Source organism: Petromyzon marinus, chromosome 26, assembly GCF_048934315.1.
Source record: "Petromyzon marinus isolate PM22_M1 ecotype Great Lakes invasive population chromosome 26, UKy_Petmar_22M1.pri1.0, whole genome shotgun sequence".
In the NCBI taxonomy this organism is placed as follows: Eukaryota; Metazoa; Chordata; class Hyperoartia; order Petromyzontiformes; family Petromyzontidae; genus Petromyzon; species Petromyzon marinus.
Genome location: NC_133692.1, coordinates 6,967,603 through 6,979,366, shown reverse-complemented (window position 1 = coordinate 6,979,366; position 11,764 = coordinate 6,967,603). Strand labels below are relative to the sequence as shown.

General features: G+C 49.3%; 2 long non-coding RNA genes across 2 annotated transcripts; both read left to right on the top strand.

Moving 5' to 3' along the window:
- Nucleotides 1-136: 136 nt before the first annotated feature.
- On the top strand, nt 137-1,827 carry LOC142929171 (uncharacterized). The gene is made up of 3 exons (XR_012945381.1): nt 137-454; nt 936-1,322; nt 1,601-1,827. It is a non-coding gene; the product is annotated as an uncharacterized LOC142929171 (long non-coding RNA).
- A 1,798-nt stretch (nt 1,828-3,625) lies between these two features.
- On the top strand, nt 3,626-9,888 carry LOC142929189 (uncharacterized). The gene is made up of 3 exons (XR_012945404.1): nt 3,626-3,739; nt 4,032-4,133; nt 5,393-9,888. It is a non-coding gene; the product is annotated as an uncharacterized LOC142929189 (long non-coding RNA).
- The last annotated feature ends 1,876 nt before the right edge of the window (nt 9,889-11,764 follow it).

Genomic DNA, 11,764 nt, shown 5'->3' with positions numbered 1-11,764 from the left:
CTCCTTCCCCCCCCCCGCCCTCCTTCCCCCCCTCCCTCCTTCCCCCCCCTCCCTCCTTCCCCCCCCTCCCTCCTTCCCCCCCCTCCCTCCTTCCCCCCCGTCCTTTCCCCCCCCTCCTTTCCCCCTCCCTCTTTTCCCCCCTCTCCCTCCTTTCCCCCCTCTCTGCTTTCCCTCCCTCCTTCGTCTCTCCCTCCTTCCTTCTCCTCCCCCTCCCTCCTTCATGATGATCATCAAACAACATTCCATCAATCAAGAGGTGTCATCATCATCATGATCATCATCGATGTGTTCACGATATCACCTTCAACACTTGGTTGGCGCATTGTGTGTCCACTGACAGACGCGCGAAGGGGCATCGTCAGTGCCATCAGGAGGTGGCAGCAAATGCGTGGAGTTGGCCATTGACGCAGATTTCCTCTCTACGCCACCACGCGGCGACTGATTTTATTCAGTGGTGAGGAGGAGGAGGCGGGGGGTGATGATGGAGGAGGAGGCGGGGGGTGATGATACAAGTTTTAAATGATGGCTGGCAACGCGCGCGTCCTTTGGATGTTACCGTCCGTTCGCCCCTCCAGCCAGCCAGCAAAACGTTGTAATGTAATGACAGATAGGATGATCATGATGATGAAAATTATAATTATTATATTATAATTTTTATAATGATGGTTTTGATCATGATTAAATGATGATGATGATTTTGAACATGATCACAGTGATAATTATTTTGCTGATGGTGTTGGCGGTGATGAGTCTTTATTAAATTATTATGCTGATTTTGATTATAATGATTATGATGAAGACGATTCCTAGGATGATGATTATGATCGTGACGATTATTTATTCGATAATGATTCCGATAATGACGAAGGAGGAAATTACGCCCGAGAAGACATCCACAGCGGAGATTAAAAGATTGCAATCGGCTCGTTTCGCAGTGTGGTGCTGCTCGATCGATCGTCGCATCGCGAGGCCTTCATCCAGCAGTGGATATATCATGGATTGAGAATTCCACGGTAATATTTAGTTTTTGTTCAATTGCATGGGTTTGTTTTGGTTGATATATATATAAAAGTGCGTGTTGTTTGCGTCTAGACGTGTCTCAATAGAAGGCAGAGATAGAGCAACATATTCCACAGTGTGGAAATGTGAGGATTATTTGGCATTACGTATCGAATTATGAACGGTATGAAATATAATGCTCACACTTTTACAGATGAGCCGGGGGGGGGGGGGGGGGGAGCGGTGGTGCAGGAGTTAGCGCACGACTGTACTATAAACCCATCCATCTGCATTCAAATCCTGGCCACGCCTCCACATCAGTTGTAAGTAATATCCGAACCGCTCCTCGCAACCACTCACTTCGCACACACCCCTTCCCTCCATGACATACACACCCATCAACCCCCCCCCACCCCCCCCCCCCCATTACATACACACCCATCAACCCCCCCATTACAAACACACCCATCAACCCCCCCGCCCCCACCCCCATTACATACACACCCATCATACCCCCCCCCCCCCCGCCTTCGTCTCCCATACCTCCACCAAGAATATTGACTAACACGTTGCCCACGTGGTGGCTGTATCGCCTTCACAGACTATTTGGGCTAAATGCTGTTGGCGAGTGGCACCTAACAGGACTTTTCTGGCTTGGTGCTGGCCTCTTCTTCCTCCAACGTATACATCATCGTCATTGACCGGCGTGGTGAAGTATGGTCAAGCAGTCCCCATGACCGACAAGGGGTTTTGGGAGATGATCCAGCGGTCGATTGACAAAATGCTGTAATTCGTGATGATTATTATTAAAATTGTCCATTATAACTACTCGTTATTGACCGATATCGTGCATTTATCGTGCAAATTGTGTCACTGTGAAATATTACATTTTGTGTTTTTTTGTTCAAGTGGTAAAATTAAACTTCCAACTCAAAAGCTTCACATTGTGGAATTTACAAGGTGATGATCTATTCATCCAGCAGTGGACAATTATGGTTGACAGTGATGTTGATCGTGATCTCGTGGGTAAGTGATGCAGATGATGACCAAGATGATGCTGACAATGTCGTGAACAAATGACCATCATAACGATGGCGACGACCAGAATTATCATCATCAAGGGTCGTCAACCTGCGTCTCTGGACCCACACGCGGCTCTTTAAGGGCTGCTTCGTGACGGCTATTCATCAAGGACCACAGTCTGGTATTTGCCACTAGCACTGCGGTTCGAAAAACAAAGGCTCTTCTTTTTATTTTGGTTTCCGACCCCTGATCATCATCATCATTATCACGAGCAAGACAATGACCTCCGGCTCACCCCCTTCACCCCACTTTACTCTAACCCCTCCAAGCCACGTATCACAACACAGCCACACTCGCATCTGTTTGCTCAGACTGCCAAGCATTCATCAGTCTGCTGCTCGTGAATTGAACTAACGGGGGGGGGGGGGGGGTCAGGGGGGGGTTTAGTAAGGGGGAGGGGAACACAACAGGTGGGAATGTGAGCCCTCTTCCCACACACCCTAACATGATCTTGCGCGCTGGCACCGAATCCACTGGTGATGCAATTTCTCATTTCCGTGGCTCAAGTCCAACGTGGCACCGAGCCCAAGAGATGCAAGCAGCGGCCGTCCATCAGCCAATGTCCTTTATTTAGCCAGGTGAGAACGAGAAGCCGATTGAGATTCATGATGTCGACTATGACGACCATCATCATTGTCAAAGTCACAGTGATTTTCCAGCTCAAGTGAGCATTGAGACGACGTTCATCTTCCGTTCACAGCCCCGAGCCAGTGGTATAAATTACACATTCCTATGGCGGGGTCGAGTGTAATGTCACTGTCGCCAAAACTTTTTCTTCGACCTTTGAGATGATCGTTTTGATTGATTGATCTATCAACCGCTCAGGGATGATGGGGAGAGTCAGCCACACAACCAGGATATGAACCCGTAACCTTCCGATTGCGAGCTGCTCGCTCCACCGCTGAGCCACGTGAATGTAATTTACCGGCCAGATTTGGCGAAGCGTCTACGGCACGAGGAGTACATACGTGGGCGGATCGCCCGCCATGCGCCCACACACACACCGAGAGTAACCTCGGTGCACCTTGTGCATTTACGCGTTCGAACGTCGCGAGAGAAGAGCGAATGTCGCCACCGGATAATGAGGATGATGGTGATGACTCAGTGAGCAATTGATATTGATGACGATGCATTGAACAGGCTATAATAATGACGGAAATGATGATGATGTGATGAGAAAGCGATGGTGATGACTGGAATCATTGATGAATTACAATAATTATTACGACAATTATAATAATGATGATAGTGTAGCGATAACAAACGATGGTATTTATTTTTATTAGAACTGATGTGTTTATTTTGTTGTCCTTCCCCCGCACCTCCGATTAGCACGGTTGGCAATGTACGGTGCGAAAGAAGTTCAACGTACGTACATAATCATGATGATGAAAATCACCGTGAGGATTACAACAATGAAGACGATAACGACGCGACGACGACGATGATGATGATGTCGTGAATAAGTGATGATGGTTCGTATTACTCTTTATGAAAGTAGGTCGGATTCGAACCGTGGTTCCCGTGCACGTGTGTCGGTGGGGGGGGGGGGGGGGGGGTCAAGCCGATGCGCAATGGGCACAGCTGCGTAGCACGTGGCGCGGAACGCAGAGACGGCGAATGAAGAAGAGGGAGTGGACAAGCGGCGCAAAGCGGGGTATGATCGGCATGTGGGTGCGGGGGGCATGGGGGGGGGGGGGGTACGTGGGGTGGGGGAGGGGTGGCCTGTGAGATACATCCATCCAGATAAAGGGAGACAAGAGTCCATCAAGCAGTGGAGATAATTTATTATCATAATGGTGATACATTCATCCAGTAATGGATAGATAAATTATAATGATGATAAGGATGATGATGATGATAATGCATACATTCAACAATTGGGAGGTAAAATATGATGATGATGATGATATTTATGATGATATTCATGATGATGATGATGATACCAGAGGATACATGCTGAGAGTGGCGATGACGGTACTGACGAGGAGGAGCAGCAGCAGGAGGACACGGAGGACGATGGCAAAGACGTTCATCCAGACGTGGAGAAAGTAAGTTTCAGAATGATAAAAAGATGAATTGATGACGACGATTATTCTGATGATGGTGTTTATGCATTCTTACGACAATAGTCATTAAATATATCGATGACGATGAGGAGGAAAATTAGGAGGATAAAATATATCTTCATATAGCAGTGGAAAGGTCAAGGCATGGGATTGTAATGCTATGAAATGAAGATGATCATGATGTATCCATCCAACAAGTGAGAGCAAAAAGAATATGATACATAAATAACTCTATGAAGATGATGATGATAGTGATATCTCTTCAGAAGCGGAGAGACACGTGAAAAGCATTAATTCAATAATGATGATGAAAATGAAGACAGAATTCTTTTTTTTCACTGATGCAATAATGAACAAGCATTTCCACCGAACCGATAAACGCATTCCGTTGGCGAATTCTATATGCCGCGCAGCTGGCTGCCTAGTCCGACGACGTCGAGACTTGATGAACGTGTTCATGACGAGCAGCTCGACTCTTTGTGCAACCCCGGTTTGAGAGTCAGCTAATCGACCCTTCTCGCACGCACGCGGAGCGCAGATTATTGGGCAACGTTGTGTTCGCAGATGCTCGAACGACACCGCAGTGCGGACGAATACAATTTCGCGAATGCCTTCCCATCACGCTTGGCTCTGTACTTAATTTGGCTGAAAAAATTCAAGCGCCGAGGATGAAAAGCGGAACGGGCTGACCGTCGTGCTACGGGACGAAGCCTGCTCTCGCTCGGCGGCAGAGCGGTTACGAAATGTGCCCCCCCCCACCCCCTTACTCTACGGATCAGAGGTCGCTTGAAGGAATGTCTGCAGAGGTGGCTCTGTGACATCCGCTTCCGCGGCCCGTTCTCCAACGCGAAGCGCCGCCCCTTGCATTGCACTCGCTCTGCGGGAGATCCGATCGGTTTGCTTTGTCTCAAGGCGGTGATGCCGAACGCAACAAAAATGGGGATACACTTTTGAAGGGAACATTTATTTTTTTCGTTTGCAATTAATCGCACACGTAACAAACGTCATTCGCCTTTTAAAAAGTCGAGGTGATTTGTAGCGGTGCATCTCACAACACAGACACGAATTCACATCTGAAACAGTTCAGACTGCTTGTATACAATCCGAAAATCATTCCGAATTCTTTCTCCCGATATCGCCCGGCAGGTTGAATGCAACTCCGAGAACCTTAATCCACATTTTGAGTCGTTCCCAAACTCGCCCGATGCCTAACCGATAATTTGTCGGTAATGCTTTCACAGTCCGTGATCGATCCACTGCTGGATGAAGACATCACCCCCCCCACCCCATGCCATGTCGGTCAGCGTTGGTTGACCATACTTCACCACGCTGGTCAGTGCAGTGCGGTGAAGTGTGGGGGAAGGGGGGCGACAAGGGTCGTCCTTGATAGAGAGCTCTATAGCTCAAGGGCCTTGTGACCGAAGTGTCATTCTCCGACCGGGAAATTGAACTCAGGCCACGAAGTTCGCAGTCCAGTGCGGAGCTTCGATGCACTGCGCCACGGCTCTCAATTGAAAAAAAGTGAAAATAAACACAGACTGAATATTAAACTATCTTTATTTAGTATTCTTTGCGGAGTTCCAACCCCAGCGATGCAGTGCATGCGGGTGGCGTTATTGCGTGCGTGGCAGATGCGCGCTTGGGATGCTCGCGTCCGCCTGTTGTTTGTGTATTTGTTAATTTCTCGTCTGCTTGAGGGTGTTTGTGCGTCGTCTGTACTCGTCTTCCTGCCTTACCCCGTGCCCCATACCGTCTGGCATTCCCTCCCACCTCCGCTCCATTCAATGACCTCACATCACCTACAATAAACATGGTATAATTTCCGCCTCCTTATCACTCTTCTATCGCTACTACCAATGGGCACTGTTTCCGCGTGCCTCACTCGTTGAGTCTTCCAGCCGGCCACGGTGAGGACTGACCGTGTCGTCTCGTCCGTACTGCGTTCAACCACCACACTGCATGGCGCAAAAGCTCAATCACTCACTCAGCACTATGTAGGCCACCACAACAGACGCATCCACTCACCCACTCTCTCGCCACACTGCAGGTCAAAATCATATGAAGATAAAGATCACTCCTATAGCCTTGACAGGCTGCTGGGGCAAGTGCTGTTAGCGAGCACCTATTAAGGGCAGAGCCACGCCCGACCGTCTTTGTCTCCCCAGCGGCGATGTCTGCACACCACACCAGGTACTCGTTTGAGGCTGAGTCGCCCTAGGGGGAGGCTCAAAACCAGTTCTGATAATCGTCACTGGTGTTGGCCGTGCGCGGGATTCGAAATCGGGTTGCCGGCTTCGTAACGCAGCGTGCAAACCGCTGCGCCACCGCTCCTCACTCACCCACTCACCACACCGCAGGTCGCGACGCTTCTCGTTCCGCTCCTTCCTTCGCGCCGCTCCACTTCGTAATTCGCTCCGACCACCGTCTCTTTCCCCAAGCTCATAACAAACAACCTCGCTCGATTCAAGCAACATATTCACTCGTATCCATTACATCTTGAATAGTGCTGTTCATTCCTGGTCGCTTGGCGTGTTTTTTTTTTCTTTTGGCTCTGTGCTCAGCAACCGTGGCATTATTTTTGTTAATCATTTTTTTATTCTCTTAACCAGAGGCCGGAAGTCAACCGTCGTCTCGGAAAGAGAAGTTCATTTCACTCGATGTGAAACATGAGCTGGGAAATTCCCATGTTTTGCTGTCCCTACGCAAATCGCGGGACCCTAACGGCAGAAGCCCCCACCCTCCCCTCCAGGAATCATGTACAGGGGATTTTTGGCAATTCAATTGTTTTGTGAATTATTTCAAACATATTTTCCCCATTTCTTTCTTCCTTCTGGATCTGCTATCGGCGTCGCGTCGAAAGACGTCACAAGCCATTCGGATTTCTCGAATAGCAGCGCAATGCGCCGTATTAGGGAACGACTCTCAGAAGTGTATATCACTGAGCTACGTTTGAGATCCCTTTAATGTACCTCTGGTTAGCACAGTCGGGAGATAGGTTGACGTCGCTTTCCCACCCAACCGACGACCGAGAGTAATATTTGACGCATGAGAGTGACACCAAAAATTGTAATTATTGCATCTCGAATTTAAACTAAATTAAGTGTAGAACGAGATTGAACGTGAGTGGGTTTGTGCACCCCCCCCCGCCATCACATAAGCTATACATTAACCCGTGCGAGAGAACTACCCGTGGAGCATACATCACAGAAGTACTTCTGAGAGCCCCTCAAGTGACCGCTTATCCACACTCGAGACACTGAACCCTCCCATACGCATTACTCGGCAAAATATATATTTTTTAATTTGCCAAATTGAGTCAAACCAATACGCATTTTACGTGATTGGTTTTGTAAGGTCAATGGTGAAACCATAACCCTTGACAACCGGGTTGCATTACAACTCGGCAGACGTGTGTTCGTATAAGTATGCGGCTCTCAACTCGAGTCTCTACAGAAGTCTATGAGTCTGCATGTGTGTCTATGGGTCTCTTTGTAAGTACTGCACCGCATGTGGCTCTCTCTGTACGAGTTTATGAGTCTCATTTCTGAGTCTATAGGTCTCCGTGTAAGCCATTTGTGACCGGACTGCGACCATGAATTCCACTAGCCTCGAGGACCCGGTATAATCAAACATCTCGCCATGGTGGTGAGATGTTAACTACCTCGCCTGGTATACAGGAGGTCGTCGGTTCGATCCCGACCCTAACACCAGGATATTTGGAGTTTGTGTGTCTTTCTCCCCGTGATCACGTGGATTTTTCCCCAGGTCCTCCGGTTTTTCCCCTCCACATTTAGAGAGTATTTGGCTGTAAAACATTTCCACATTATACGCCGCTTCGTTGAGCTATCATTTGTGGCCAGGTCGCTTCTGAAATAGAGCTGTGTAGCTCAGTGTGCCTTACCTGGTAAAATAAAATAAAAAGTTTAGTTTTACAGTTTAATCATGGATGGCTGAAGCACGGCTTCCATTCGAACGCACGATCTCATGGGGGTTGCCGGCACAGCGCTTTGACCTCTGTGCCACCCGGCCACCTCCTGCCACCTCTCCTTAGAGGGACCGAGTTCAGACGGAGAGAGGAAGGAAAGGAGGGAAGCTGGCACTGGGCTCTGCACGCACAGGCAGGGCAGCCCGGGGCGCTGTCGGGTTAATGAGGCAATTGTGCATGGATGTGGTCACGACCGTGCGAACGATGCTCGTGACGCATTCGGCGCCGGAATGCTCCGGGAGTTTGGAAGAGCTGGGCGTGGTGGCGGTGGTACTGGTGGTAGTGGCAGTGGAGGTTATGGAGGTGATGGTCGTGATGGTCGTGTTGGTGGTGGTGGTGATAGCGTTGGTGTAGCGGTTAGCGCGCCGCGCTCCGAACCCGGCGAACTGAGTTCGATTCCCCGTCATTTCCAACGACAGTGACGATTATCTGAAGCGGGCATGGGTCTCCCCGAGGTCGACTCAGCCTTAAATGAGTACCTGGTTAGATGTGTAAATGTGGACACTAGGGAGACAAAGGCAGCTGGGCGTGGTGCCGGCCTTCATAGGTGCTCGCTAACAGCACTTGCCCCAACAGCATGTTACAGGCTATACGGGGATCTTTGTCTTTGGTGATGATAGTAGTGGTGATAATATTGGTGGTATTGGTGGTATTGGTGGTATTGGTGGTATTGGTGGTATTGGTGGTATTGGTGGTATTGGTGGTATTGGTGGTATTGGTGATAACGATAACGATAGTGGTGATAGTGGTGGTATTGGTGGTAGTGGTGATTATATCGTGGTGGTTGTGATGATGCATACGATAATAGTAATGGGTAATGGGTGGTGATGATAGTGGTGATGATAGTGGTGATGATAGTGGTGATGATAGTGGTGATGATAGTGGTGATGATAGTGGTGATGATAGTGGTGATGATATTGGTGATAACGATAACGATAGTGGTGGTAGTGGTGATTATATAGTGGTGGTTGTGATGATGCATACGATAGTAGTGGTAATGGGTGGTGGTGGTGATGATGATAGTGATGGTAGTAATGATAATAATAGTGGTGATAGTGATGGTGATGAGAGTGGTGGGAGTGATGGTGATGAGAGTGGTGATAGTGATGAGAGTGGTGGGAGTGGCGATGATAGTGGTAGGGGTTTCCAATGTTCGACCCCCTCTGCCATAGAGAGCAATGTTTGTGTCGGACAGCAGTCAAACTGAGAAATGCCCGACATCAGATGATGCTAATGACAGCGGTGGTGGTCAGTGACCCTAAAAATAATTCCACGCCCGGCACACCTCATCGAGTATACCTCCGATTATCACGTTTGATTATGTACGGTGCGATAGAAGTTTAACATACGTACAGACATACATAATTCTCGCTATGGACTGTGACGAGTATTACGTCACGTGCCACCTACTTCAGTCTAACTATGGGCCCCTGAAAATAATTCCACGCCCAGCACACCGCATCCAGTATACCTCTGATTAGCACGGTTGGCTACGTACGGTGCGAAAAAAGTCCAACATACATACATACAAACATACATACCTCTGCATATGGGCTGTGACGACGATTAAGTCACATGCCACCTACTTAAGTCTAACCATGGACCCCTGGAAAACATTTCCAGGGCTCGGGCACACCGCACGCAATTGTACCTCTCGCTGCGAGGCTTTGGTCACCATCCACGTGCCAGCAACTCCATGCAGTCATACCGTCAATGGGCATGGCATTCGGTGCAGAAACAAAGCCCCTCCCCCCCCCCAAATGGGTTGGACACAACACGCAAACCACCTGAACGTGGACGGATCGTGATGGTTGTGGGTCTCACGAGGGGGCGGGGGGGGAGGGGGGATACCCGGTGCCTCGTGTTCCCCACGTGTCTACTCCACCCGCTCCTCCTCTAAAAGAGGCCCTCGTCGAGGCGTCGTTGGCCTTTCTAGGGTTTCGCTCACTCAGCCGCCTCCCGCATTTAGAGGAGGTAAGCGAGGGGGATCGTAACTCGCGCGTGTTGCTGAACCGCACGTCCCTCGCACCCCCCCCGCCCCCGCCGCCACCTCCAGGGACCAATATATTTATATATATTTTTTAAAACATTATCATCATCATAAATGATGGTCTCTATCCACTGCTGGAGGAATGCCTCCCCTGTCGCTCACCCTTATATCGGCAAGCGCTCACGATGCTGCAGTGCCACAAATTATTCTCGCTCCTGCACACGAGGAAATATTATTGTTTTTGTTGTTTTTGATATCATTGATTCACCTCCGAGGTAGACGTCCTCGCTGGCGCGTTCACTGTTTTGGTTGCCATTCCGTCACCAGTCTTGTCCATCGGACATCAGCCCCGATGTGTCGTGCCCAAAGCACGCTAACTTGTCTTAAAACGCTAATGAATGTTTATTTTCCTTCCCTCCTCTGATCTCTGTGCAATGTAAAGCATACTAATAAGCGATTAAAGAAAACGTAATGAAGTCAACGTTTCTTCCAAATTATTTAGTTTTTTCTTTAATTCGTCAGCATCATCAACATCATCACCGGCCATGATCTAATCACTGCTGGATAAAGGCCTTCTCCTTGCGATGTCGGCACGCGTCACGGCTTCGCGATCACAGTTGCACGAGATCTCACGCCTGCGCGCGGGCTGACTTTTCATCGCTCCATCTCCCCCAGAGTCGTCCTTCCATCGCGCTGTTCCCCTCCTTTCGGCTGCCATTCTGTTACCGATCTCATCAAAGCGGCCATCATTCCTCAGTGCGACGGTGCGTCCCGTGGAGAATGCTCGCGCCTCACAGCAAAACGCGCCTGGGTTCGATCACCCGTCTCGGGCGTCTTTCTGTGCGGAGTTTGTAAGTTCTCCCCCTTGTTCTCCATGGGTTTCCTCCGGGTTCTCCGGTTTGCTCCCTTAGCTCAACAACCGCATACAACGCGACTGGCGTTGGCCAAATGCATCTCCCAAACAAACCTTACTAATTGGCTGTGTCGGGTGGTGGCGGGTTTAACGACACATTTATATTTACGCGATTTGACTACGCGCAAAAAAAACTATATTATGCACATCCCACTGCTGAAACAGTATCTGCAAATTACTCAATTGACATGATAGCAACATCGCCCCTTACTGTCAAAAAACCTAAAACTTGTTAGGACCCTCTTGAAAAAGAGTCTTGAGGCTCATTGTGGCTCTTTTGGGGAAACAAGCGAATACATACCCGTAGTCGCCTTCCGAGTGAATGGGATGTCTCTGATCGTCGTATGATCCCCCTTCTTCTTCTGGACAGGCAGGCAAATATACCGACCGACAGACAGACCAACGTGTAGACCTACAGACAGACCAATGGATACACAAACAAACTATCAGTCATATATTTTGCCAAAGGGGCAAACCTACTCCGGGTCCGTCCATAGCTGGGCGTGAGCTGACAAGTAGGCAGACAGATACAGAGACATATACACCTTGCTTATGTCGTGAAGGAGCACCAACCATCACGCACAATCCGGCCACCCTCGCAGCGGCTGTTGGCCAGCCATCGAACAAAGACGACCGCTGCATCGCGTGCTTTTATATGCGCTCCTGCGGCCGTCTGGAACGCTCTTCCTTGCGACATTAGGAAGACACTGGGAGCTATGCATTTT